Below are 27,312 nucleotides of genomic sequence, written 5' to 3' on the forward strand. Positions count from 1 at the left end.
TCCCTTCAGCTTCTGATGTAATTGATATTAATCTCTCAGTATTGTAGACACTTGCAATGCACCAGATGGGCCATTGTTTAATTAATAGTGCTGCTTTCATTCAGTCTGAGCTTGATTAAATGAAAACTCCATCTGTGGGGAACCAAAACCTGCAGGCAGGATGCCGGAGAGTGATGTTGCTATTAGCTTCGATGATTTTGAGAGAAGAGGTTGTATGGGGCAAGGCTACATTTCCAAATGTTTTGGGGTAGGAATAAGGGATATTCTGTCTCTATATTGACATTAAAAACTTGGTGTTAAAATAGCCTGGGAAAGAGGCAGAAAGAGTGGGTGGCTGGTGTTGGAAGAGAAAAACAATACGGCAGGAAACATTAAGCTGTGCTGTGCCTGAAGTGAAGTGATCCACAGAATAGCTGGGGACAAATAAAGCCAGAAGTCACCTTTGTGCCTCCAACGTCTGGAGGAGATTGTTGAATGAGCACGACCCTGAGCACAACTTACGGAGCCCATTTCTCACTCATCCTTGGCCATGCTCCTTAACAGCCACTGCAGACCTGTCCTAGGGTTAGGGTTCCTTGTCCTGGCAGCACACCCTGCCACCCATCTCAGACACTCCCATCCTTCAGGAGAAGCGTAGCATTACCCTGGCTTCTTCCACACTCAGAAAACCAACCTGAGGCCACCACAGGGTGTGAACACCAGATATCAAGAGAGAGCAGGAAGGAGAAGGTCTGCCAGAGAAGGAGGCAACTGCTGAAGGAGTAGACCTGAGAACACAAGAGCCCCTGCATTATCTGCCAGCTGGGGGAACAGGGCACCTTCTTAGGGTCAATCCATGCTGCACACCCTGCAGTGTGTGGAAGTTGCTCAGACGCTTAGTGCAGCACAACGTTGTCCAGATAGAGGTACCGATTTAGTTGCCTAAAAGTAGTCCTCTAAATGCCTACGGTATCTGAGACATCTGCACAACATATCTGTTAGCTTCATGTGAAAGTCTTGAGTGCATCAAGCAGTACTAGGAAAAATGAATCATGCCCATCAGTGGGCTTTGGAAGTAGCTTTCCCGTAATGCAGAGCACACTCACGGCTTCAGTATCTTTCCTTCTGACCCATCTTCTTTGTTGCAACCTCTTGGTACTCTTCTAAAACAAAACCAGTTAAGCTCTGAGAAAGAAATTAATGTAAGGTGTGTATTTTTTCATCCTCTGGTAACTGATCTGCATTGCAAATCACAGCAAACTAGCGATGCCAGCCCTCAGAGAGACTTCTTTATTCCAAATTACACAGGTCTTCATCCTGAGGCTGATTCAGGCTTGTACCCAAGTCTGGCAATCCAGGGAAAGGGTTGTTGTACGTACTGTCTTGCACTCTTCCAATTGCAGGCAGAGTTTATACCTCAGTGCATACTGGTGTAAGGTGTGCATCATCCTTTTCCATGGGCAAATGAGATGGGACCTCTTTTGGATCTTACTCAAAACTTCTGTCCACCTTGCCCAGACTCTAGATGCTTTAGTCCTATGTTCTCACTTAATATAAGCATATAAAACACTCATATAGCAGGACATTGATATCAGCTGGATTATAATTATAGGGCAGCTTGACAAAACAAATGGTCCTGTCCTAAACTTGAAATATTTTTTCCTGTTTTAAGAAAAACAAGAAAATCTGTTTTATGGTGAGGAACTCCTCAGGACCCTCTGGACACACCATCTTCCTTAGCTCCCCACTACCAGTTTTGCCCTGCTACTTGGGCTAAGGGTTGCCTCAGCTTCACCAGTTCTGGAGAACAGGCAATTTCTTTCAAACTCTTTGTTCAAGACATAATATTAACTAATAATCAGGATCTTTCCCTGATGCTGCTCCCCAGAAGACCACATTACCTGTCTGCATCTGTTTGGTGTTTCACCAGCAGAGAACCCAGCAAGTGAGGATTTCTGAAAAGGTTTCACAGCAATATTGCAAGATCACAGGATCTGTCTGGTGACACTTACAATTCAAGAGGGGAAAAAAAAATGTTCAAAAATATATTGAAAAAGTCCTCACTATCCAAACATGAACTGTTACCAACAAGACAAGAGAGTTACCAAAAAACACTCAATTATAAAGAGAGGTGTTATGATTTCTTAAATTCAAATGAAGTTGAAGGTTTCTAAACCGGCTAGATATCAGAATGATTTAGAGCCAGACATGCTAACATATGTGCAACATGAACAACCAGGAGGTCAGGAGAGAGGCTATTTGTCAGTGTAGCAATTTCCAGAACCTGCTCTGCTTCTGTATCCTCAAAACCTTCTTTTAGAAACCAAACAAATGAAAGTTGCTGCCTGAAGATGATAAACATGGCACAGATGCCTGTACTTCTGTGATGCCTCCCAGGCAAAGCAGGCAACTTAACCTACTACCCCAAATGTTATGCTGAGATCTTTCAGAGCAGCCTCGGTCCTCCCCTCAATGTGTGCAAGGATTTCCAAAAGAATTTGAAATTTCAGGCCTTAGCAGAAAAGTGGCTTCAGCCTCCATTTTGCTTCAGGCAGTTCCCACCTCATGTTGAGCATACTGCTGTACCCAGGCTATCACGTGCTGATATTAAAAAACAGTGAGACATGGAAAAGCAACAGGGAAGAGCAACAGTAAAAATCCTTGCCTGAGCATCTGGAAATATGCAGTTTTGTCTTAGATCTGTCATGAACCTTTCACACAACTTTGATCAAATCTCTTACAAACCTTCTGGCTTGTTTTCTACGTGCACAAAGAGCATTTTGGCTTATTTTTAAACCTCATTCCAATCTGAAAAGAGCTCCAAAGGTGTAAAGCATGTTACAAGTGTTAACCATTATTCAAAAAGATAGAAGAACTAAAGTGAGCAAAGCTCTTTGTTCAGACAGTGCTCGTTTTCCCTGTCCCCTTCAGGTCTGCACTGAGGAGTAACAGGGGTACTTCCAGTGGTAACCCCATGGTCAGCGTGTCCATGGGGTTTCCATAAGAGCCAGCAGGCTACAAACCCCCATGGTTTCCTCAGTACCATCTGTGGTACAAGCACCCCTCAGCAGGCTGCACAGAGGGACTAACAGGTTGGTTTTCCTCTGCATGCTCCCAGAGTCATCCCCTGGGCTTCCCAGCTGGCCTAGTTCCCAACTCTCCTTCATCTTGTTTTCTTTCCCCCTCTTGTGGAATTATATTTCGAAGAATTAATTACTGTCATCTTACATTATCCTTGACTCATTACTTCCAGATGGTTCTATTTCTTTTTGTATTATTATTATTTTTATTTTTCCCCAGCTATACCCAGAAGTGTTGTGGCCTTCATTGAAATGGAAACAGCAACAGGAGGGTAAACAGTCACTCATCATTGCAACAAAAAAGTTAAAGATGGAAAAGCCTTGACAGCTTTTATCCACCTCTTCATTTTGACTTCTGAAAGGATGTTTCTCTTTTCTGTATGTTCTCTGTTCTGGCATTTCCCAGTGTTTTCCTCTGACTGATCCTATACACTGCAAGCCTCCGGTTTCCCTATCTTTTTTGCTTCACTGCTACACTAATTATTCATAAGGTGCTCCCTGATATTATACTAACTACTCCTTAGCTTGCTTTTCACATAGTCTTTTTCCTCTCGCTTCCCAAATGATGGGTAATTGACATTACCTTCATTGTACAGGTGGGTTGGTGAAGACATCATCAGAACAAGCTAGAGAAGAGAAGCCACCAGGGTCAGCAGCAGATATCACAGCTCCTGACCACCAGCAGTGGTATTCAGACACAACTCTGCCACCTCTCACTATCAGCCCTGTTACTGCAGCTGCACAGTGCTGTGCACAAACCACAGCCCTCTAACAGCAGCCTCCTGCCTCATATTCCCTGGCAGCTAGGATGGTGCCTTGTCCTCTGTCTTACCTCGGTGGCTGCCCTCCCACAACACAGTCTTACACACCACTTGTGTGCAAGGGGAGCACTCTGTTTTGCACAATCCCTTGTGGCAGATACATCCCCAACACTGGACTCCATCTCATAAATTAGAAGAAGATGCATGAGATGTTTATCAAATTTCTAGTTATGTCTCTGCTCAGATGTGAATGTAGGACACCTCCTGACCCTCATTTATTCCCATCTCACTCCAGTCCTGCTGGAGAATTTCTGTGAATCAAATTTGGACTGCAAGGACATGAAGAGATTTTCTATCTGGTCAGCCTGACATTATTTATACAAGCTATGAGTGAGGGAATACTCCAGCATTAAAGGGATTGCTGTGTCCCATCCCAAAGTTCATGGGAGGCTCTTCCTGCCTCCAACAGTTCCTGGGTCACTTCTACCTTTTCCTGAAAACAATGAGTGAGTTTGCGAAGAAGAGATGTGATACAACTGTGTTGCAACAGATATACATGAGCAAATGGGCATCCACTGTAGTGCTGTGCTGCAAAACTCTCTGGAGTGTATGGAGGTTCAGAGTGCTGCTGCATGAGAATTGGCTCCTTGGATGATCTGTCCTTCAGGGACTAAATACATCACTAGCTAGTCCTGGGAGCAGAAATAATATCTGAAATTAAGCTTCCCTTGAGACTTGTAGCAGCTACACCTCTCTGGCAATTCCTCTATGTACCTTGGGTTCTGTTATGTCTTAAGGAAAATGGTGGTTAAATAAAACCCATGAAAGCAAACATTTTCCCAATTTTGCTCTGTGTGTGCGCTTGTGCTGATGAATCATTCATAAACTAGTCAAAGCATTCAATATTCATAAGCAGGGATTGAAGATGGGAAACTCAAGTGAAGGAAACATTCTCAAGCTCTGCTCCTCTAACAGACTCATCCTACTTGTAAATCACTGCTTGCTCCGTCTTTTCCTGGTCTTTCATGTGACCATCCCCCATGCACACATTTTATGCAGTCTTTAATAAACAATGAAATACTAACTATCAAAGTGAAATACTACTTTGGTCATCACTGTTCTTATGCTTTTGAAGTTTCACATTCAGGGTTCAACTGAGATAAATGAGATAGTTCATGTGTCTTGCAGAGACGGGGTTATTTGTGAGTTCTGGAATACATTACTGCATTGGCTATATTCTGCTCATATTTTGAAGCGTTTTCTCCCAGTGTCTCAGGAAATAGACTAAAATTTTATGTGTTTATATATCATGTATCTTAATGGAAAGTGAAATTCTTGGACAGATGAAGAAAGCATTAGGGAAAAGCACTGACTTGTTCCAAACATGCTTAGTTCAACTCATGTTTATAAATCTTTGCCAGTTAGTACAGATAAATAATTTTCAAAATGTAATTTGTTCACAAATGGCTCACTTTGATTCCCAGTCACTCATGATGTGTGAATAGTCATATGGCATAACTTTTGCTCTTAGACTCAACGGCTGAGATTTGTATGTGAGATATGTCTCCAACCAGGAGACCACTGAATAACAAATAGCAAATAACTCATTTCCAGAATGTATTCTTGAACATTTACTATTTGCAAACATTTTCATAAATTCCCAGCAACCACTGGGATATTGGTGAATAATGAGTTGCAGTGCCTCTGAGACTATTCAATGAATCTCATTCAGGACAACAGATTCATACAAGTTTTCTCATTAGTCAACCAGCCATGCCACATAATAGCTCTGGAGCTAGCCACTAAATTCCAGAGGCTGATTTAAATTTTACTGGCAATGATGTGCAAAAATGTCTGGGTTAAATTATCAGATGCTGGTTCAACTTAAAGAGGTTGAGCCCAGTTCTCTGTGTTTGGAAAATTAATTTGCAAAGCAGAAGTCAAACATTGCCAGATCAAGCCAAAAGCTTTTCACACTCACAAGTGAAAAGGAGGTAAAAAGGCTTTTTTGAGTTGAGCCTACACAAACTGGCTGTAGAAACCAATGACAGTTGTTTTTGTAAGCCTTTTACTTTTTACATCTACATGTAGATGGTGATAGAAACCCATCATTTTTTCAGAGACATTCTTTATCCTTTAGAAAGACATAATATATTTTGGTTTTTCTCCCTTTTACATAGGTGGGAAGTGTCCTGAATGCACCTTCCTGTTGAGCAACATTAAAATGGAAAATACAGACCCTTTATGAAATAAGGAAGTTTGAACATCAACAAAGAACTGATGTCCAGTGGAAACTGAAAAATAATGATAATGATAATACCTTCACTGACAAGTGATTGTAAAAAGATGAATGTGTTATTATAAAAACATACACACACTAAATCATATTCCCATATCTATCCCACAAGAGGCAGAGGCATCAGGATGCTCCAAGCTTTCTGGTAGTGCTTCCAGAAATTCACCAGAGGCTGATACAACAGCAGTGTTTATTTAATAACAGAAGCACTCAACCAACTGAGCTAGACAGGGTAATTAGCACAGAAACAGCTGCAATCACAAGAGGGAAGGTAGAATCACAGGAGAATGTGAAGCTGCGGTTGTGGTGTTCTCCATGGGACTCCAGGAGGTGACAAGATAAGAATTACAGCTTACAAATATAGGAGCGGAAAAAAAAAGGGGGGGGAGGGGGAGGGTGGGGGTGGATCATTATTACTTGATACTACAGAGACTGAAGAACATCAAAAGTTATTTTGCTAAAGGAAGTGGAGCAGGTGAGTGGACTAACATCACTATTTCCTCTTTTTAGCACTAGAAATAAGAATGGGATGGAGAAAATGGTGCACATCCCCCATTGGAAATCAAGGTGTTTGCAACTGAGCTGAAAACTCCCAGCCTTGTGCCATCTCTGGAAAAAGATGGCAGGCCTGAATGCTCACACCCAGCTCAGCTCTGCTGCACAACTGGCACAGGAAAGGGGATGTGGCACTGGGAGCCACTTATCTTAGGGATATAAAAGAGACAACATGGGCTGTCTGTGCAGGAGGTGGTGAAAGGCCAGTAAGTCCATGGGGTAGCTCGCATCAGCAGAAGTAGACACCAGAGAATGCCCTCACCTTGCCCAGTGTGATCCTGGAAATACTCCAGGCCCTTCTCTGTTCCCATCAGCACCAGCAAACACAATCCTTCTCCACACCCACCTGTTTTTGTAAGTGGAGAAGAGACATCCCAAACAACCCAGCTGTGTATACACATTTTGTAAGCCAAACTTTTCATAAGGGACTCATGAATTTTACATTTCATCTCATGAACACTTTTCTTGCGGTTGTCTGAGGTGCCTCGAGTACCCAGCAGCTGTGGTCTGCAAGTTCAAGAGGTTCTTGCCCTCTTGCAGGCTTAGCCACAGTGCCTGGGGAACTGACGCAGCAGCAGCAGCCTTGAGGCCAGCCACCAGGATGCTCTAAGCTGACATGAGGCTTTTTAAACCACTGGCCCTCCGCAGTTTACACTAGATGGAGATGTGACCCCATAACCTTATTAATGTCTGGTTTCCTCCAGCAATTGTATCTATTATATTATCTGCGGCAGGAGGAGTGTTAAAAGTAGGCTCTGTCGAATGCCACTGTGTGCACTGATGCTCTCTGAGTGCTGGTACAGCTGCAGCTCCTTTGTTTTTGTCAAAGCAAGCCGCTAATAAAGGCTTGACGCTCCATCTACTTCAGCTGTGCAGTAGGGTACATCCCTGGGGTGCTCTCATTCCTGCTGCTCTCACCCAAATAACTGCTTTCACCTCCAAGGAAGAGAGCTATTCCTCTCTCGTTCTCTCCACTTGGTAAGGAGGCAGCGGGCTGGCCATTAATGCAGCTGTGTACCTGCCTGCCCTCCTGCCACACAGCTGACCTGCAGACAGAGGGTTTCATTAAGCACCCAGCTCTACTCAAGCCCAGTGAATCATGCAGTCTGCACAGCAGGCAAGACTCAGATGGCCCCGAGATGCAGGATTAACCCACACACTGGGACCGTGGGACTCACAGAGACCTAGAGAGCAGGGTCAGAATATGGTGCTTGTTTAGCTTAATGTTCAATATTTATTTATATGGTGCCTGTTTAACTTAATCTTTGGCATTTGTTTAAGAGAAGATAAATTCTTTTACAAGCAAACTAGGGGAAACAGAGAGAGAACCCATGCTGCTATACAAAGTAGGTAAGGTAATACAACAGCTACCTTTTCAGGTCTTTCTCGTACACTGTAAAGATAGGGATGGTACCATAAAATGATATTAGTGCCTTCAAAAAGTAGCTTGCATTTCCACTGGGGTGTGGATCTCTTTCATTTTGCATTAAAGCAAAAAAAAGAGAGTGAAAAATATTGTTGTAACTGAAGTCACCTTGCTTTGGGATTAATTTACAAGTTATTATTTACCCCTACTCCATGGCACTGCCTGAAGCTTCCTTTTGTAGTTCAGGAAGAGCAGCAGGGACTGTGGGGAAAGTAGGAACTTCAGTACAGAAAATAAAGCAGTTTAACAGCAGAAGACCCTGATAACTCATCATGGCTTACACTATGTTCTGCAGTGGAAAAAAAAAAAATAATAAAAATAAAAAGTTAAAAATAAAAGCTCTGAATAGCACAAGGAGTTGATCTTGTGCTGACTTGACTTGAAACAAGTGTCCATAAGATTGACAACCAGCCTGTGGGACACAACACAGGTACTGATGGATATAATGGCCATGCCAAAAGCCCTAAGCTCAGAGCATCCTATCACACTCCTAGTAAGAATGAACTCCCTCCCAGAGGACAACATCACATAAACCAAGTGGGAGCAGGCTTGTGAAGGGGCTTGAACACAACAGTGGCCACTTGCTGGACACCATTGCCACCCAAAAACTTAATACAGGCTCAAATCTGTTGTTGCACTGTGGCCCTGAATTTAGCACTATTAGTCTGAAATGGATAACGACACAATTCAACCCCTCTAGCAAGGATATGGCTAATACCACTAAAAAGTTGCTTAAACCATTTTAGAAACTATAGGCAAATGGGCACAACGTTTTTTTCTAAGAGATTATCTGCCTACATCAGTAAGGTGGGGAGAAGGTGGTTTAAATTTCTATTGCTTATGCTGTGGAGAAAGGGGCTAATTTTCCAAGATTTTCATGCTGCTGCTGTCTTCCATCCTGGAAATATTTCTAAGATTTTCTATTTGTCTTCAGGATTGAGATGAAAGGGAATACCGAGAGAAAGAATGGGAACTGAAAAACGTGCTAAGGTCCATTGGGCAAAACACCTTGAGAAGAGAAGCAACAAACCCATTGGGACTTCGTGATATAAAAAGAAAAAGAAAAAAAAAAAAAAAAAAAAAAAAAAAAAGCTGCATTTACTTTTGTCTGAACAGGCAACTTGGTTAAAGCATTGCATGGACTGCTACAGCATCCATACATGTATCTGCAGCTCACTGCCCAGAGTTTCAGCCCATGTCTGAGTGTGCCAGCTCCAAAGGGTTATTCAGCAATTCTTCCCCACTTCTGCCTTCAGTTTTAATTTCCATGTTCATCAGTTTTACTTCGAGGGACTTTCATTTCTCTCTCTGTTGTTATGTGCTACATGTTGTTTCAGAGGTTGTCAGAGGGCTCCTGGCTTTGCCATCTGCCTTCACAGGCAGGAATCAAGAATTATATTTCCAGTGCATCTGAATCAGCTTGTTTCCTGTGGTGGTTTCTCTCCCATTCTGCCTCTGCCCACTGTGTTTTGGCAGCGCCCAGCAATGTGCCCGACGGCACGGTGCAACACCTGGTGTGCTCGTGCTCCTGGGAAGAGCTGAGGTGCATCTCTTCCTCTGAGCAAGGTCAGCATCAGCCTGGACTCTGCTCCTTGCTGCTGAAGCTGGTCACCTTTCAGGTACCCTTGCTGTCCTGTTCAGACCATATACATGCACTCCACAGCAAAGTAAACCTCTCCTTTATGAGCCGCCAGCGATGCTCTGCCTGAATCTCTCCAAGCCACAGGCTAAAAGCCTGGTAGCCAGTAACCCTGACTGCTCTTCCTGGGGGTGAGCACAGCAGGGTGGTTCTATAGCCTTCTCATATTAGACTTTTTTAATTTTTTAATAGGATTCCCTTACAGTGATGGTTTGAATTCTGAGCCTTGGGGAGCACATGTGTAGTCTGCCCTTCCTAGTGATTGAAATGCAGGTGTTTACTCCACCTTGCAGATGTCAGCAAAGGCTTATAACTTGCACCTAGACAACATGAGACAGTGGCATTCAATTTTTTCTTTCTTTGTTATTAATGAGATAGCTTCCTCTCTGGGTATTGTGAGTGGCAGGAAGTAGAGGCCTGCCAATCAAAATGTTAAAAGGACATTGTCAATGTCACGCTTCCTCCTCAGCTCTCCATCGGTTTGAGCACGGAAACGATGTTCAAATTACCGCCCTGCTGTGTGCAAGGTGAGCACGTGAGGTCTGCCCCCGTGCATGCAGAACCTGGAAAAACTCAGGCAGTAGTTTTCATCTGAAAACATCAGAGAATACAAAATAAGGTTTTCTCATGACACTTTATCTTCATAAAAATATAATATTAAGCAAACAGTAGGCAACATCCTGCCACTGGTTAAATCTGCACTCAACACCTCAGCAGCTTCTTCAGCAGAAACATTTACTGGTGGTATACGGCACCATCTGGAGTTGTAAATATTTATTCCTAGGGAAAGAATGGGGTAATCCCCATCACCATGCATGTGGTTCAACAGGCTTGGAGATTTCTTACACTTTCTAAATTAATGGTTAAATGGGTCATTTCCATCACAGCTTGTTCTGCAGGAAGGCTATCCACATCCCTTTTCACAGCTTCATAGACTTGGACACATGGAGAGGAAAATACATATTAATGAAAGGAGGGTCAGAAGCCATATTTGGTGTAGTGTTCTAGACACATGGATGTGGAAAGCTCTGACTCTGGAATAAGCAACACACAGACTTGGATTTCCTCCCAGGGACAGAGATTCATGTTGGGGGCACAGCAATTCCAGCTACCTCACTCCCCCAAGGGGGCACCATGAGAAGGAAAGACTAGAACACAGTGAATGAAAAGGGGCCAAAGGAGATGTGCACGTGTTTTCCAAAAGCAATAGCACCTTATTACAGGCAGGATTGTATAAGTATGTTCAGAAGCAGCCTCCTTTTTCCCCCCTTATCTTTATAGAAATTGCTGTAATTGCTACAGGTTTATGTTAATATGATGAATGAGTTCCCTAACAACCTATTGGTTTAGGTATAGTTCCCCAAAAGGAAAGCCTGGGAGTCCCTGATTTAAGCACAGTTGAGAATATTTTCCATGCAGTTTTTTGTACAATAAGGTAGGAAAGGTACAGCATAACCTTTACGTGCTGTGGTTCAGTCCTCTATTCCAGGCTATGCTGAACAGTTGTTTCTGTGTTGGCATTCTGTGTTGACCCCTTTAACAGGTCCTGAATGGGGTTTTGCAAAGTAGTGATGCTGCCATGGTGACACCCACAGTAGATTTTGCACCAGTCTTACAATCTTGGGTAACTTCCACCCCAGCTGCTGCCGGGTCCCGTTCTTTTCTGGGGACGTGCAGAATTCCTCAGCTGCCAGCACCAGTTGTCACATACTACACACAGCCAAGTTTTCTCTGAGATTGTTGAAGTGACCTGTGAGGTAGCCACTTTACATATGACATTATTAAAAGTAATGATATTTTCTTAGCATCTACACTGCTCAGGCTCTGCAAAACTCAAGGAGGTGTAATCCTTGCCCTTCTTCACATCCAAGTCATGTATGGCTCTCGAGAACAGTTTGCAATTCCTAGCACAGACGCAGCCCTTTCCATCCTGGTGCTGTAGGTACATACCTTAAAGCTGGTGGCCCCCAGGGACATGAGCAGGGTCCCGTCAGGATCATCTTTGTTCCTGTGGGCTTTAATTTATAAGCATTTTCCCTGAAGACAAGGTACTAATTTTTTTTTTGTCTTTTTTTTTAATCCCTATTCTTTTTTTTCTTTTTAGAGTCCCCTCTTTAAAGAAGCAACTCAGCACATCACCATCCTGCAGGCATGAGTTAGTAAACTTTTCTTCCCTGCTTTGTCTCAGACTATTTTTCTTTTTTTTTTTCCCTGACCCTTATCTTCCCCTGAAGGGATTTTAAGCCACTCTGTTCTCTTGTTAGCCAAAGGTGACACACACAGTAGTGCCATTTAATGCCAAACAGCATCGTCCTTGCATTCAGTGAGGCCTATGTCTCTTGCCTATCCAAGCTTTTATGATTTTTCTGTTTTCAGCAAATCACTAGCACAAAGCACAAACATCTTTATAAATAAAAAAAAAAAAAAAAAAAAGTGGAAAGAATTTAAACAGGTCATTTAAGCTGGAGCAAAGGAAGCAGATCTTGAAAACAGGTATCTGACCTAGGAATGGTATCTGATCTTGGAATTTTATCTGTATTTGCCTCCTGCTTTCTCTCAGACCCAATTACACTTCCTTAAAACAGAAAAGTGAACTAAAAAATACAGCATCCTGACTTTCTGCAGTGAGAGAAAAAACAAATGGCATTAACAATTAGGTAAGACTGATCTCTAGGTCGAGGATTCTCATTTCCCATGTAAATCATATCTCCTCCAGCAATGGGACATGCTCCTCTGAACTCTACCAAGTTGTTATTGCTACTTATATTAAGATTTAATTACTGATCAGTCTCAGACAACATCCACCACAGTCAGTCCCTCCACAAGAAAGACTCCATCAAGGAAAAAGCATGTTAAAAGTATTGTATTTGTCAGAACAAACACTGGTAGCCTATTTCCTAAAATCTGTGTGTTTTTAGGCAACAGCATTCAAGGACTCCTAGCTTGTACAATATCGTGATTGATATAGCACAATTGTCCTTTCTCTCAAGGACAAAAGCAAATGGGCGCTGGAGGAATCCTGATGGAGTTCACCCAGCCTGACCACAGTGTTTTTGCTGGTGATTCCCATCCCACACTACCCAGAGAGCATTTGAGAGAGAGAGGGAGGAAAAAGAAAAAAGCAGGAGTGACAATGCTGGTTATATCTGAGGCGGAGGCAACCAGAATGTTGTGAGTTTTAGGTAAACTGCCATGGAGCAGGAACTTCCAGGATTATTTCTTCAATTAAGTCACCGGTTCCTACTGCCCGGCACTGAGAACTTAAACGTACAAGTGTACCGTGTTATCTCCCCTGCTCCTGTGGCTGTCACCTTCCCGGACTCCCAAAGACAGAGGTGAAAAAAAAGAACTTCAGCCTTGCAAGATATGCCAGGTGGAAAGGCAGATTTTGCTCCAGGCTTGTGCTTGGAAATCTACTATTATTGCACTTTGATACTGTTTCTCACTCAACAGCACCTTGGAAGGCCAAGCCTGACCACAATTTTGGGTCAGTGAGTCAAGTTCACACTAGTTTTATTGTGCTAAGCTCTGATCTACCATTTCTGGCAGTTTGGGTGGTTCTAGCAATATATCTACAGTACTCAGATGCCTCTCCTTCCCGTGTTTGCTATTTCCATCTCTTAACTCCTCATGTTGTAAAGTACTTATCCTCAGTTCATGGGAAAGAGTGGGAGCAGTTCCTTTGAGGTTAGACATCTACAGATAGATACTTACAAGTCACCCAGACTTCGTCATCATCTTTTCTGAGGGGAGAAAAAAAAAAAGTATCTTGGTTTTGGATGAGGGTTAATTTTCTTCATGGTTTCTTGTATGGTGCTGCGTTTTGGATTTAGGAGAAAAATAACATTGATAACACAATGTGTTTTAGTTGTTGTTGAGCAGCGCTTACACTGAGTCAAGCTCCTCGTGCTGCCCTGCAAGCCAGCAGGCTGGGGGTAGACCAGGAGCTGGGAAGGGACACAGCTAGGACAGCTGGCCCTGACCGACCAAAGGAATGTCCCACACCACACAGCTTTGTGCTCAGTGATAAAACCTGGGGGGAGTTGGCTGGGGAGGAACTACAGCTGCCTGAGGACAGGCTGGGCATCAGTAAGTGGGTGGTGAACAATTGCATTATTCATCTCTTGTTTAGAGTATTCTTTATTATTGTTTTCCTTTCCTTTTTTATTGTATAAAACTGTCTTTATCCCAACCCATGAATTTTAACTTCTTTCAGTTGTCTCCCCCACCCCAAAGTGTGGTGCTCAGCTGCCTGACAGACTAAACTACAACAAAAAGGGGAAAAAACATAGATACATATCAGGTGAGACAAGGGCTGTGAATGGAGAAAAAAATAACAATTAAAAAAAAAAAACCATTGTCAAGATATTATTTACTACTGCTGACTTCCCAATGGCAACAAATAGCCTTCAAGTGGTCCAGGAAAAAACCCTTCTCCTAGCTTCCTACATAGCTCTAAAACAACCACAGAAGCAAGCTGGGTCTTGCCCTTCTTCTAGACTTTCTGGGGTTAGTTCTTCATTGCTTGGCACCAGAGCTCATCCAGCACTACAGAGTGACAAAGCCCCACATACGCTGTCTAGGAGAAAGACAGTCTTGCTCTGACTTCTAAAGGTGGAGCCTAGAGAAAAGAAAGGGTGAATACATGCAATTTGGAGTGGAGATTCACAGGACCATGTTCCTACTCATTTCTGGTCTGAGAAGGAAAATGCAGAATGACTTTGTGTTTGCCTTGTACATTGATCAGAAAGAACATCATGAGTAACCACTGTGCACAGTGATAAATTTTATTGTTTCTGCTCTGACCAGTCACTTGGAAAGCTGTGGACTCATTGTGAAAGAACCATTAGATCAAGCTGCTAAAATGGGAGACGGTTTATGGGCAATTCAGAGTCTATTTAAACAATGAATATTCATGATCTATCTGGACAATTTCACATTCATGCTTAGATAATGCAGATTTATGCTCACACACAACAATGATTTGTGAATATTTATAGGTGAACACCTGGACAGTATTTGACAAATCCATGAATATTCATGATTACATCTGAAAGAAAGAGAAAGGTTCTACCTGAAGTTTGTGTCTGAACTACAGACACAAGAAGCTAATCCTCAATCTGCATTGTGCCTTAATGGCGATATGCAACAGCCAAAAATAGCATGACGGAAAGAGTCAGAGGTAGGGATCTCATCACTCAAAGGATCAGTAAAAAGCCAGGAAGCTTCTCTGAGCTGCTAGTAAAATTCCCATTGGTTTCATCTTTTGATGGAAATTAGGTTTCTGGTGCAGCACATTTTCTATGCAATAATTATCTGATGGTTGTATTTTGTTTACCTAAGACATTTTTTCCCCAGACAAAAAAGACTGAAATACTCATTGGGGAAAAAAAAACACAAAAGTGTGAGTGGATATGTGTACCCACACATGTATATGCATGTTTAAGGGGTCTTTATACCAACCTAGCCTGTGCCTTCAAGGTTCATACTTAAGTTCATGCTGCTTCAAGCCAGCTGTGAACACTGAACCACTGTGTTTGGTCCTCATAGAGAGGTTCTCAGGGCCAGCTGAGATGAGACCAGATCAATGCCTGAGGTACATGTGAGTCCTGAGAAAAATGATTTAGCTTCAGAGAGGAGAATCACAGGATACGGATCACTTTTTGTGATAAGGAGATTTAAAGGTAGAGATAGAGATTGGGACTCCAGGAGAAAAAAAAAAAAAAAAAAAAAAAAAAACATTGATAGCAGAGACACCAGCTGCTAGGTTCACATGTGCTTATTCACATGAATTATCCTCTTAGGAGATAAAAGCACCCTGGCATTGGAGTTCCCTCTAAGGGAAAAAAAGAGCCTTTTGTTGAGGGGTCACCCAGGCACTGGAAGACTGAGACCTTACCATCTAGCAGATGTGACAGCAACCAGTAACTATCTGCTGACAAAACCCATACGTGAATTCTCAGTCTTAAGCCTGGGTGCCATCTTCTAACTTCCTCTATATCCAACCTCTAAAACTAATCATGATGTCCCCATTAATAAGATCACCAAAATCTCCTCTGTTATTTCCACTGATGCTTAGCTCCTTTTGCAATATCTTATTAACAGAGGAGACATTAAATTTTCTCTCCGTGTTCACTGGGAGCAAAGAAAGCAGCAATGACCAGTTTCAGAGGCTTGCTGGCAGCCAGAGCATGGAGGTTGAGCTGTGTCTGGTCACATTTGGCCATGTTTTGTCACATTTCATCACATCAGAGACTGTCTGCACATGAAATGTGGAGCAACAGAAGTACTAATAAATGCCATCACCCTTACCCTGATGTCACCCAACAAGTGCTCTCTACAGCCTGATATTGTCTGGACTAAGCTGCATAGAAGGCTCTCTGACCTAAATTCATTGAGACAGTTGGAAATTATAGCAGTTGAAAATAAAAGCATCTCCAGACGGGTAAATAGCCCTCTTCTTTCCATTTCCTCAAATTATCTCAGCATCAGGCACTTTTCTGCTGAGACTGCCTCCCCCTGTGAGGAACAGACAACTCAGGTCTCTTGGGATACTCAAATGGAAAGCAGGCAGCACTCAGATATCAGGCCTGGGGACTTGTTCCTGTCCCAGGCAGAGATGAGTTGCCTTGGCTCCTCTCTGTATCTATGTTGGGTTTCTACTCCTGTGTTCCCAACTCACTCCAGCATTACCTCTGCTTTCAGAAAGCCCCTTAAAAGTGTCTGTTCTCAGCTTGTGCTAAATAAACAGTCTGTGAGAGGTATTCGGATAGACCATACCTCTGTGGTGGGCTCTGGAGACTGAAAATGGATGGGTGAATGGTTTTGCCTTGCACAGCTCCAAAATGGGTTCCTCTCAGCAGCAGCTGGACATGGGGCAACTGTTGGTGCCTTCCCGGCTCTGATGGGGCCAATTCACTCTACAGGACATGGCCCAGCCCTCCTACATGCAGAATACTGACATAGTGGGGAACGGCAAAGGAAGGCTGGGCTGGCTGCACCAGCTACTGCCCAGAATACAGTATATATTTATATTTAATCCTATATTTAATACTTGGTTTAATCCCAAAGGCTTAAACAACTGAAAACATATTACACAGACCTCCACAATTACCATTTCAAAGCCCCCTGACTTTTTAAAAGCAGTCTCGTTATCACAGCAGGTAAATCTCAATGTTAGCATGGTCAGCACTGGAAATAAAACACCATTTGATGAACACCATCTTCGCTGCCCCATTTCCCCACAGTTTTCCCCCATGTTTTATTTTCTATAAACAGAAACAAAAATTCTGTATCAGGCTACAGTGCCTTTTGTCCCATCTACCAAAAACACCTGCAACATCAAACAAAAAGTAATGTCTTTGGATATGTCATTATTTACAAGGAAAGTTTCTTCTCAAGACCCTTTTTGTTTAGAAAAATTAAAAAAATAATTTTCAAAAAACAGTATAGAAAAGAAGAAACTACAGTGGCATTTGGCTACCAATACTTCCATCTCTTCTTTGAGCATGTTATGCAGATTTTTAATACCATGCAGCTGGGACTGACTCTCTCCATGTGCCAGTAACAGCATCTGCTGCAGTGAAACCCCCATTAAAGATGGAAGTTCCTCATTGATAAACAGTAAACAAACAGTGGATGCCATCTCTGACAGAGTCAACTCAGGCAAATGGACAACTTTACTTTTCACCAATGTCTCTACCAGTCCTTTGAACCCTTTGCAAAAATCTATCCTGTAGCAGTTAATTCCACAGGTCTGTTGTGTACCATGGAACAAAATACATGCTTTGTTGCTTCAGTAAGTGCTGCCCTTTAGTTTCACTGTGTGTTTTCAGTGTTTCCTGCCATGAAGCTAACAATGGGAGTCCTTGTGTCTTCTGCTAAGGCATTTTCTTCAGTAAAGCCTTTCACCTGACACCTTGTAAATGCTTGTGATCACTCAGGGTTAAATCTTCACCTGGGCATGCAGCTGAAGGCTTTGTCAGAACCCTCTGTTCCAATGCTGCGTAAAGACTGTGCAGTGCAGTGTGTTAATCGTGTTTGTGGAATACAAACACCAGCAAATGCCAAACACTGCTATGCTTTAATGTTAAGGCTCTGCACCTGGGGGCTCTTTTTTTTTTTTTCCTGTTATTCTTCCATGCATCTCAAATGTAAAGAATTAGCAACATTGCTGCAATCATCACAGTATCTTTAGAAATAAATGCAAGGGGGAGAAGGTGCATTCTCATCATGATCTTATCCTTCCAATCCCACAATGTACAAACCATGACAACACATGAGCTTGCATTGATCTCTGGAGACCCCTGAAGACTAAAAGGAGAGCCATTACCTTCATCTTCCATAGGAAAGCCTGCAGAAAAGTGCTAACCTGCAACACTCATGTTCACACCAGCTGCCAGACATCACAACAGCTTCCTTCACCTCTGGCAGATGAAGGCATGGAAAGGCAGAACCACCCCTGCCCAAAGCAGGATGCACCATCCCTTTCCAGCTGCCAGTCCCCACACCCGCTGCTCTGAAAGCAGCAGCAGTTCTAGCTGGTGTTTGACCAAGAGCAGCAGTGACTATCAGCCACCTTCAGCTACTGAGCTCCTGCCTGGATCTCCACAATCACTTTTGGTCTCAAACCCTGCACATCCCTGCTGAGTAGCAAGTAAGCACATCACCTGAAGCAGGAGAAGCTTTAGTGCATTTATCTTCCTGTGACACCTGAAACAAAGCAGGCTGGAAGGCATATATTAATGACTTTGTCCTCACTACAGCTGGTCAGGAAATGTTTCAGTGCAATCAGCTTTTCATTGCAAAATACTGATTTGTCAAAAGCACTATTTTTCATGTATGGGCTTAAACTCAGTCAAGTTCTGGCCTGGAAAAGCTTTTGAAATCTAGAATTAGAGTGTCAGGAGGGAAAGGGGAGAGGGAATGGAGAAGACACAATTATCACCCTATTGATTTCCCAAGGCCAAGCCCCCTCTATGGATAAACATCTGTGTCCTGGGATGCTGACAGGGCTCATTCTGGGGACAACACCAAGCGTGGGGGCAGGATTAGCACACCATGAACAATCAGAATTCAGCCTCCAACTCTGCCAACACACTTTGCGAGCATTAAATTCATGTGCACACCAGGAGAGAGATAAAGTACCACATTTACTCACAGATTCTTAATAAAAACGCTGTTCAAAGTTTAATTAACATACTTTTTGTTTGCAGAATCACCCCACAGCTGCAGCAAAATCTGCTTCTCTACAGTATTCCAGGGCCAAGCTCTGCAGCAGGTTATGCCCAGGTGCATCTGCAGGGTGGCTCGTTCAGACCAAGCCAGTACTTACACCAGCACAGCAGCGCAGACTCTGTCCCCTTAAAGTTCATCAGATATCCTTTCCCTCCCACAGTTGGATTTTTATTTTTAGCTTGTCAGCAGCAAAGGGAAAAAAAAAAAAAAAACACACAATAAAAGCCTCATATTGCTCCAGCCAGCTGGCAGTTCTGCTTCCTCTTGTCTATCTGGCTGTGATGTACCTGTGCTTGTGCATCTGCATCCCCCTGTTCCTGAGGGCAAGATACACCAAGAAGCAGGGAAGAGCAAAACCAGCTGCTTATTGCTCTCAGGGTGCCCCTGCTGCAGTACCCAGCTGCGGCAGATCTCAGCTTCTTCAGCCCCATGATCTGCTCTGCCTGGAGGAGTAATATGAATTCAGGGAGGGGAAACAGAGCTGCTCGGATGAGGAACCGAGATGCGGGTTGATCGTTTCATCCGTATTGTCTGGGTGCCATCAGAATACATTAACTCCTTCATTTATCACGGCGCTATCATTAGAAATCTCAATTATTTCTGAATGCCACACTGACAAAATGTTTAATTAGCTACTTTGTTGCATTAATCACTTTTCGGATACAAGGAAAAACTAGAGGCACCAGTGCAGGGCCCCGTTATTTTTTATAGAAATGTGTGCAGAATGAAGGAAGCTGTAATAAATGTCCCCATTGTTACACAGAGATAAAGGTCAAACATTAACACAGCATCCATATATCTTTAGCCTTTAACAAGGAACACATACCTGTCAACTAGAGCCTTTTGTACCAGTGATGAGAACACTATGAGATGCCCAGAAATCAACATGTAGAAGCAGTTTAGGGGTTGTTTCCCCTCTGAGGGTGCTGCTGCTCTGGTCACTGGGGTATCCATAAACTGAGCAGGTAATCAGTTCAGATATTGCCATCAGGAACCCTTTACAGTTAGGTTTTCTCAGGATATTCATGGAATCTACCTGCATTTTCAGGTGACATTTTGTTTTATAAAATTAATCTAGCATGGGCCTGACAATATTAGGAGTCAAAGACTGGGTTTCTTTCTTATCTTGAAGTCACTCAATCCACTACCGAAAAGCCAACAACCATGGATAAGCCTGACCAATATTCCCACATACATTCCCAGTACAAGCATAGGATGAAGAACAGCTCTTGGATGCCCCATCAGATCTTGCAGATGTAATGCACTACCATGGAGACAAGTTTGCTTCGGAGCCCTAATTTCCAGAGTTTTTTCCTATTTTCTGGCCAGAGGCAGCAGGCATTGCAAAGAGCACAGATTGTTCTGTCCTTTTATATTATACCTGTCTAGCTGAAAATAAGACACAAGGTCACTTCTTGTCATGGAAACACATGCCTCTGAATGGAGTGAGATTATCATTTCATATAAATCACAACCATTGAGTGACTTCAGAAGACAACAAAGTACCTCAGTGCAAGACCATCTGGCCCACAACCCAGTCAGTTTGGTGGGTGGACATTTGGCATTCTAGGCACTCAACACCCTTCACTCAGCTTAAGAGCTTCAAAATCACATCTCCTCTTTGCTAGGATCCTCTCATTTCCAGGCGTCTCCTCTGTTCTCACAAAGAGGAGAGGCAGCAAAAACTCCACAGCCTGTTTCTGAGACACTTCGCTAAGAGGTAACCCAAGTGCCAGCAGTTCCCTGGTGCTGTTCATCGGTTCGTGCACTGAGTTAGTGATGAAAAAAATAATCAATAGGTCTAAGGTGACTGCCTTATGTATTCAGCAGTGGCCAGTTAAGAATTGCCTCACTTTTTTCAAGCCCTGATCATCCCCATACATTTCCAATGCATCTGTAAATGGCTCAGGTTCAAGTTGCACACAAAACTGTTCCTGATACCAGCAGTCCTCTCTCCACTGAGGCAGTAAGGCCTGCCAAACTGGGAAAGGATTTCTGGCTGGAAATGGTGTATCCAGCTCAGGATGGCTGCTGAGTGTCTGAGGAGACCTTCTACAATATGCTTCACTGCCAGTCTTCCTAATAGGTGCTTTTATAAAAAGTCCGTAGGTCCATAGTTCTTATAATCATTTCAGGAGAGGTCCCCAAAACAGTTTGCAGACAGGAAAGAAAAATGTGTTGGTTTAGCTCAAGCCATACTAAACCTTGAATCCATGGAGAAACTTCTAGCTCACTTATTGTTTCAGAAGGACAAAATAATGCAAAACTGAGAAAGAATATGCATGGGGAAAATGGGTTTTGACTTATCAGTCATTTCCACATTTCTTTCTTTAAAGCATTCTCCCTCAAACAACCTCAGAGCAAAGCCATTGAAAGCATCTGATTTCTGCAGCAGACATTTTTAATGCAGGGAGATGTTCTGGCTCACAAACTCCAATTAGTTCTAATATTAGGCCTGCCCATAAAACATACAGTCTCCCTCATTTTCCACAACCACATCGATAAACATTATTGTAAGGGGATATAAATATAACTCATTAGTTTGTTGACACTCAATGGCTTATCTATATATGTAATGTCATCCTGCCATTATTGATGCTTTTTAAATGGCACAGTATCATTAAGGAGTAATGTTGTAATTCTATTAATATCATTTGGGCTGGTTCTTAATAACTACACCAAAGTAACTGCAGCATCATCCACAGGACGTGGATGAGTGCATAATATATCTCTCAACACATCATCTATAATGTTCACCATCCTCAATGGCCAGCAAATCACAATGTCGTTAGCACTCCAGCTGCTCACTCCGGTAGATGTGGGGCTTGTAAAGGAAAATCCTGCCTCCAAGCTTGCCTGCTTGTTTCTTGAAATCCATGACATAAAAATGCAGCAGCAGATTACCACTGTTCAGTGGGCTGAGGTCCGCTGCACCACAATCAGATGTGCACAGGAACCAGCTAATGGCTGGCAGGGTGCTGCTGTGCAGAGGTTCTTTCATGGTGATACACAAAAAAGGCAGCAGCTGGGATATCTTGCTTGCCATATCCTGACTTTCCCTGTGGTCAGGGAAAACTTTCTTAATTTCTGACTCTTCTTTCCTGCTTGTCTCCTGATAGGTCCAAATTTTCTTTTGAAAATCTGTTGTTTTCTTTTAACAAATGAAATGAAATGTTGATTTCTTTTAACAAATCTGTTGTTTGCCCACAAAAAAAAAAAAAGTGGACAAGCAGCACATTTGGCTCCTCTCTTGTCACAAGTCAGATTGCACAGGACCAACTTCTAAGGTTAAGATGCCTTCATGTCCTTACCCTTCTGTGCACTGCCCATGTGTTTTCTTGGCTCCAATGCCATCCTTTGCCAGCTCAGTCAGAGAAAAACTGGAAATTGCTCCAAAAGCCTGAGAAAAACACCCTTTCTGCTAAGTCCTCTCTTAAATGCAAGAATTGAAGGTACCTCCCACCTGTGAACTTCCAGGAACAAATCTTTGCATCTAGCTGTTCACCAGTGGCTGTCCAGGACTTCTGGTGGGAACCAAGAGACATCATGGCCAGAAAGCCCACTCTTCTGCAGGCAGAGCATTCACTTCAGAATGTTTCTCAACTTCCAACAGGAAGACAAATCGAAAGGCTGAAAGCAAAAGACAATCTCCCCCACAATAACACTTCAAATTACGGGAACACAGATTAAATGTAATTGCCTACTAACCATTAGCTACTTAATTACATGCTCTGGGCAGTGTACAAAGAGGTTGATTGCTGATATCATTTACCCCACTGAGCCCAGTGAGTCATTCCTGACCTATACCAGCTTAAATTAAAAGAGTTTTAGGCCTCTTTTACTTTATCCAGGAGAAACATAAGCATCAAAAACAAGCATGTGTTGGGTTTTGTGCAAAGGGGGCTGATCAGAAAGGTTGCAGGGAGCCTCCTCCCAGCCGAGCAGAGCTGAGAGTGAGCCAGGGCACCAGCCACCTGTCAGGACTAGTGGGAGCTGGGAGATAAATCCCTGGACCCCAGCTACAAGGCTGATACTTTCCTGTCTCTACCAGGATCAAAGGCTACTACATAGTAACCTTTAAACCCACCAGCTGTAATGGCTCTGCTGAACTAACAGGTTACTGCAGTTACTTCAGCACACATGTACATGGTGCTCACCACTAAGCCCCCCTATAGCAGCTCTATAAGTGAAGTACATTTTGCATGATATTGGCGCTCAGCAGATGAAAAAAATGCTGTCCAGCCATTTAGATCTGTCATTTTTCAGTGCAACATATGGGTACAGATGATAAAATAACCTTTATTTTTAAATAAAGCTACTTTTTAGTGAAAACATCATAGCTTTATACATCACGTCATATTTCTTTTAAACTGTATGAGAGATAATAGTTTGCTCATGCTACCAGCTGGGGGAATTGCTCTTCAGTTCAAGCTGTAAGAAGATGTATTTTGGTATTACAGTCCCTGTTTTAAAACCTGTTGCTCTGCAAGGCAGTGTGGGATGTCATTAAATAAGTCATTTTCTGTCCCTGAAAGCCAGATATCCAAGCTGATATGAAGCAACAACTACAAGAAATACACAAAATGTCCAAAAAATAGAGGTGATATTTTCCAAATTGTTACTGCTTCCTATAGCAAAGCGCATTTGTAGTGGTGTCAGGCTATGTGCAACTGTGGGCTCAGTGAAGTTAAGAGTGAGCAAGCAGCCCCTGGAACAGCCCAGCAGAGAAAGAAAATCACAGAAGGCTGGAGGAGATGCTTCCCTACCCCATCCTACCAAAGAGCCTGCATGAAAGTCCTGCAAACACACCATTGGCACAGATTTGCTCACTTACACTAAGACAACCTACTCTTGATTGCCTCCACTCTTCTGAATCTGGTCTGAAGTTCCCCCTCTACAGACAGGATAGAAGATCCTGACCATGAAGTGGCCAAGGGATCCAACAAAAAGAGAGGTCATTACCTTTGCAGCTGTTTGAGGTAGCTGAAGTAACTGATCACTAACATTTTTAGTCTCACATGGCTTTTATCTCACCAGCACAGAAGCAAATGGCTTTGTAGCACCCAAGCAGTCATTTATATCCTCCCCACAGCACAGGACTTGGGAGTTTCTTTCCCTTCAGCTGCCATTGCATCCATCTGATTGGCACGTCACAGCATTTATTTACTTTACTGATAGAACCTAATTGGGTGTAATTGCTGAAGCATCTTAAATAATTCTAAATACAGGAATTGATTTGGGGATTAAATGGAATATGATAATTGCATAATTGAACAAAGTAGCTGGAGTCCTCACCCAGCTAAGTGGATTTCGTGATTGTGGCTGATTGCATCAGAATATAAATCAGCCTAATTTGCATGGCTGACATGAGCTTTCCCTCCTCCTCTCTGGAGCTGGTTTTAAGTAGGTCACATCCAGCAGAGCAGAGGGAAGAAATAAAGACCTTAGAGAGAGGCACCCTTGGTGCTGGACTGTAGAGTGCTCTGTGGTTTCCAGTATGCAGGAGCTGACTTGGGCAGGAGTTTTTCTGAAGTATTTGGGGGTGTCACTGGACAAAAGCTGTTCAAGCCCAATCTAGGACTAGGGGAATTCATTATGTTTATTTTTATCCTTACAGTTCTTAATAGTTTGGGCCATGTTTTCAAGATCACTCTGTCAAGGTAATTTTCAGCAGAAGTGACCTCACCCCAAGGGAAGCTGAGTAGCTGGTAAGGCATTTCATGAGAGTCTTTTTCTTTCCTGTGCTTCTAGTTCCAGATGGGTTCATCTGCAGCTTGGATCTGTTACCTTTCTTGTCCTGTTGGAGAACTCCAATTTTCCAGTGGGAGTTGGCCCAAAGAAAAAGCTGGCTGAAGCTGGGATAGGGCTCTTCAGCAGGATTAGCTCTGTGGACATTAGCCAGTCTAATCAGGAAGGCTGTAAAGTGTGCAGTACTTACAAGTGGCTCTACGGGAGCTGTTGAGGTTCTGTGGATTTTTTGTAAATCAGCGAAAGCACACATAATTCTAGGATGGGGGCTTTGCATTGTCAAGATCATCATTTATGTTGTATAAGTAATAACACATACACAGTGAGATTAATTCCATTTGAAAAAGCAGTATCTTTCCCAATACATTTTTCTTTTCATATTGTCTGTGCTTGTGTGTATAACTTAAGCTCCAGCTACTGGTTCACTACCTTACCGTGGCAGTTTATATCCATAACACACCCCACATAAATGTTTATTATCATATTATTGTATGATGGTACTGGCTCTTAATCATTTGTTAACATGGTAAAATCAAGTGTGTAAGATATGTACCTGTATCAGAAGTAATGTAAGGAATTGAATTTCACCTCTACAAATAAGTTGTTTTTAATATTAAGAATGGCACTAAACTCTATTAACTTTATTAATTATGTGCATGCATATCACTTTGTTCTCAGTGAAGCAAGACAGCATTTAGAGGAAGGTGGAAGTTTCTATTGGATCAATCAGTCTGAACTTGTCATTGTTCATTCCCAAGTCTTTGTGTTGAAGGGAAAATTGTCCTTCTTCTCCCCCCAGACTGGCATATTGATTGCTTCAGTACAATGAAGGCATTAATCAAAGGAAATTAAGTCTGAGGTTGTGAAGTACTGAGCTTCTCACTGCAACAATTCTGCTCCTCTTTGTGCTCATACATGACTGCAGCTCTGCCCATGCCAAAGCTGCACCAACAGAAACAGAATTCCCTCCTGGACCCCTGTGTCAGATGGTAGGAAGGACCTGATGTCCTTCACTCTGCCAGGCCTTTCTTTCCAGAGGGCAGGATGTCAAGCATTTGAAGGTGGAAGTCAGAAAAAGTGCATTATTATAGCCTTGCAAAACCATTATATTACAAAATCTCAGACAGGCTAGAAGTATGGACATTTGTAGGGGTGTGAATTCAAATAAAAAAAAAAATAACATTAATAAAATGAAATACTTTGTCTGATGCAGCTAAAATCAACCTCAATTTTTAGGGTACGCTGTAATTTGGACTTAGAAACAAAGGTTTGAAACAGGAGAGGACATGACGGCTAGTTGAGGATCTCATGGTATGCTGAGCTAGGAAGAGGACTGGTGTCAGCAGGGAGATTCACCTCTTTTAGCTTTGGCACGGGAACGGGTCACACCTTTATGTGCTCACAGCACAAGCAAGGAATGAACGCAGTGGTAGGTTCACTAAAAGCAAGCCTGAGTAGCTCTCAAAACCTGCTTGCCCAAAGTGGGAAATGCTGTCAGCAAGGGCTGGTGGCTTATGCTTAGAGAAGGCACTGCTCATCTGTTTTTAGTTATCACTGAGCTAACAGACCATGGTGAAATCTAGGGAAAGTTTCTTCCTGCTAGGCAGGCTACCTCTTGGTGTTTCTTTACATCCTGGGATATATTCATACATATGTATGTAGTAGTGTGCGCTATTTCTATTGCAATTTTTTATTCACTTGCTGAATTCCTCAGCTAACCTTTTTCACTGAAGGTCTTTCAAAACTAGTGTTTTGGAGTACTTGTTTTGGGGGATAAAATTTACTTTCCTTCTCTCAGTTCACAATTCGTGTCAAGAAGGTCAGTATATTCAGTGAAGGTATCAGCTACCCAGCTATCGTTTTTAGGCTTAATTAGGGGTGGTGGATGGGAAGAGGAGGAGAGAGAAAGGTAAATAAACCCAAAAATATAGGTTTCTTGTCAGGTTCTCTGTGGTACCTACCTCAGAGGTACCTAATCAGTCAAACATGATTAATGACACATGATCCATTGTGAAGCACTGTAGAGCAGATACTATCACCTGTTTCATATTTTTAGCTCATAATGGTGTCAGCGCTCATATAAGAGGATAAGAAAATAAGATTTGAGATATTCCAAATTTCTGCTGTGGTACACAGGGCTATTGCAAGAAATCTTAGGATTAACAAATTTCAGGCAACTCTACTAAGGTTTTCATTATGTCTAAGACTGTAGTTTGTGTAGAAACCAAGTACATAGTTTGAAAATGAAAGGGCAAATATTTTTTGGCTAATTGATGAATCTTCTTGATTTCACTGGGTGCTGATGAACACTTGTATCTGAAGGGTGTAAGTGATACTTCAAAATTTTGGTGCTCATTACAAAATTACAAAACCTAGGTTAAGAACTGGACATTTGAAAAGTAAAGAATAAGGATTCCAGTTCTGTGTTGCATCTTTTTCAGAATATGCACCAGGAATGAAGGATGATGTTTGCAAAGGCTAAAAGATTAAGAGGATTTTCATCCGTCTTTTGTTATCCACCCTTAAGTAAACCTTAACTCTAATCTTCAGCTTCACTTAAAACCTATCAATGGTCAGATGATCAATACAGG

General features: G+C 42.5%; 2 long non-coding RNA genes across 2 annotated transcripts in view; one reads left to right on the forward strand and one right to left on the reverse strand.

Moving 5' to 3' along the window:
- LOC140002000 (uncharacterized) overlaps nt 1–24,036 on the reverse strand; it is a 43,163-nt gene extending 19,127 nt beyond the window's left edge. Inside the window, exon 1 of the long non-coding RNA XR_011807841.1 lies at nt 23,936–24,036. This is a non-coding gene — a long non-coding RNA (uncharacterized lncRNA). The remainder of the gene's footprint in view (nt 1–23,935) is intronic.
- Nucleotides 24,037–24,323: 287 nt separating this feature from the next.
- On the forward strand, nt 24,324–26,239 carry LOC106016141 (uncharacterized). The gene is made up of 3 exons (XR_001188635.5): nt 24,324–24,505; nt 24,591–24,633; nt 24,725–26,239. It is a non-coding gene; the product is annotated as an uncharacterized lncRNA (long non-coding RNA).
- The last annotated feature ends 1,073 nt before the right edge of the window (nt 26,240–27,312 follow it).

The sequence above is a fragment of the Anas platyrhynchos genome, chromosome 3 (assembly GCF_047663525.1).
Source record: "Anas platyrhynchos isolate ZD024472 breed Pekin duck chromosome 3, IASCAAS_PekinDuck_T2T, whole genome shotgun sequence".
In the NCBI taxonomy this organism is placed as follows: Eukaryota; Metazoa; Chordata; class Aves; order Anseriformes; family Anatidae; genus Anas; species Anas platyrhynchos.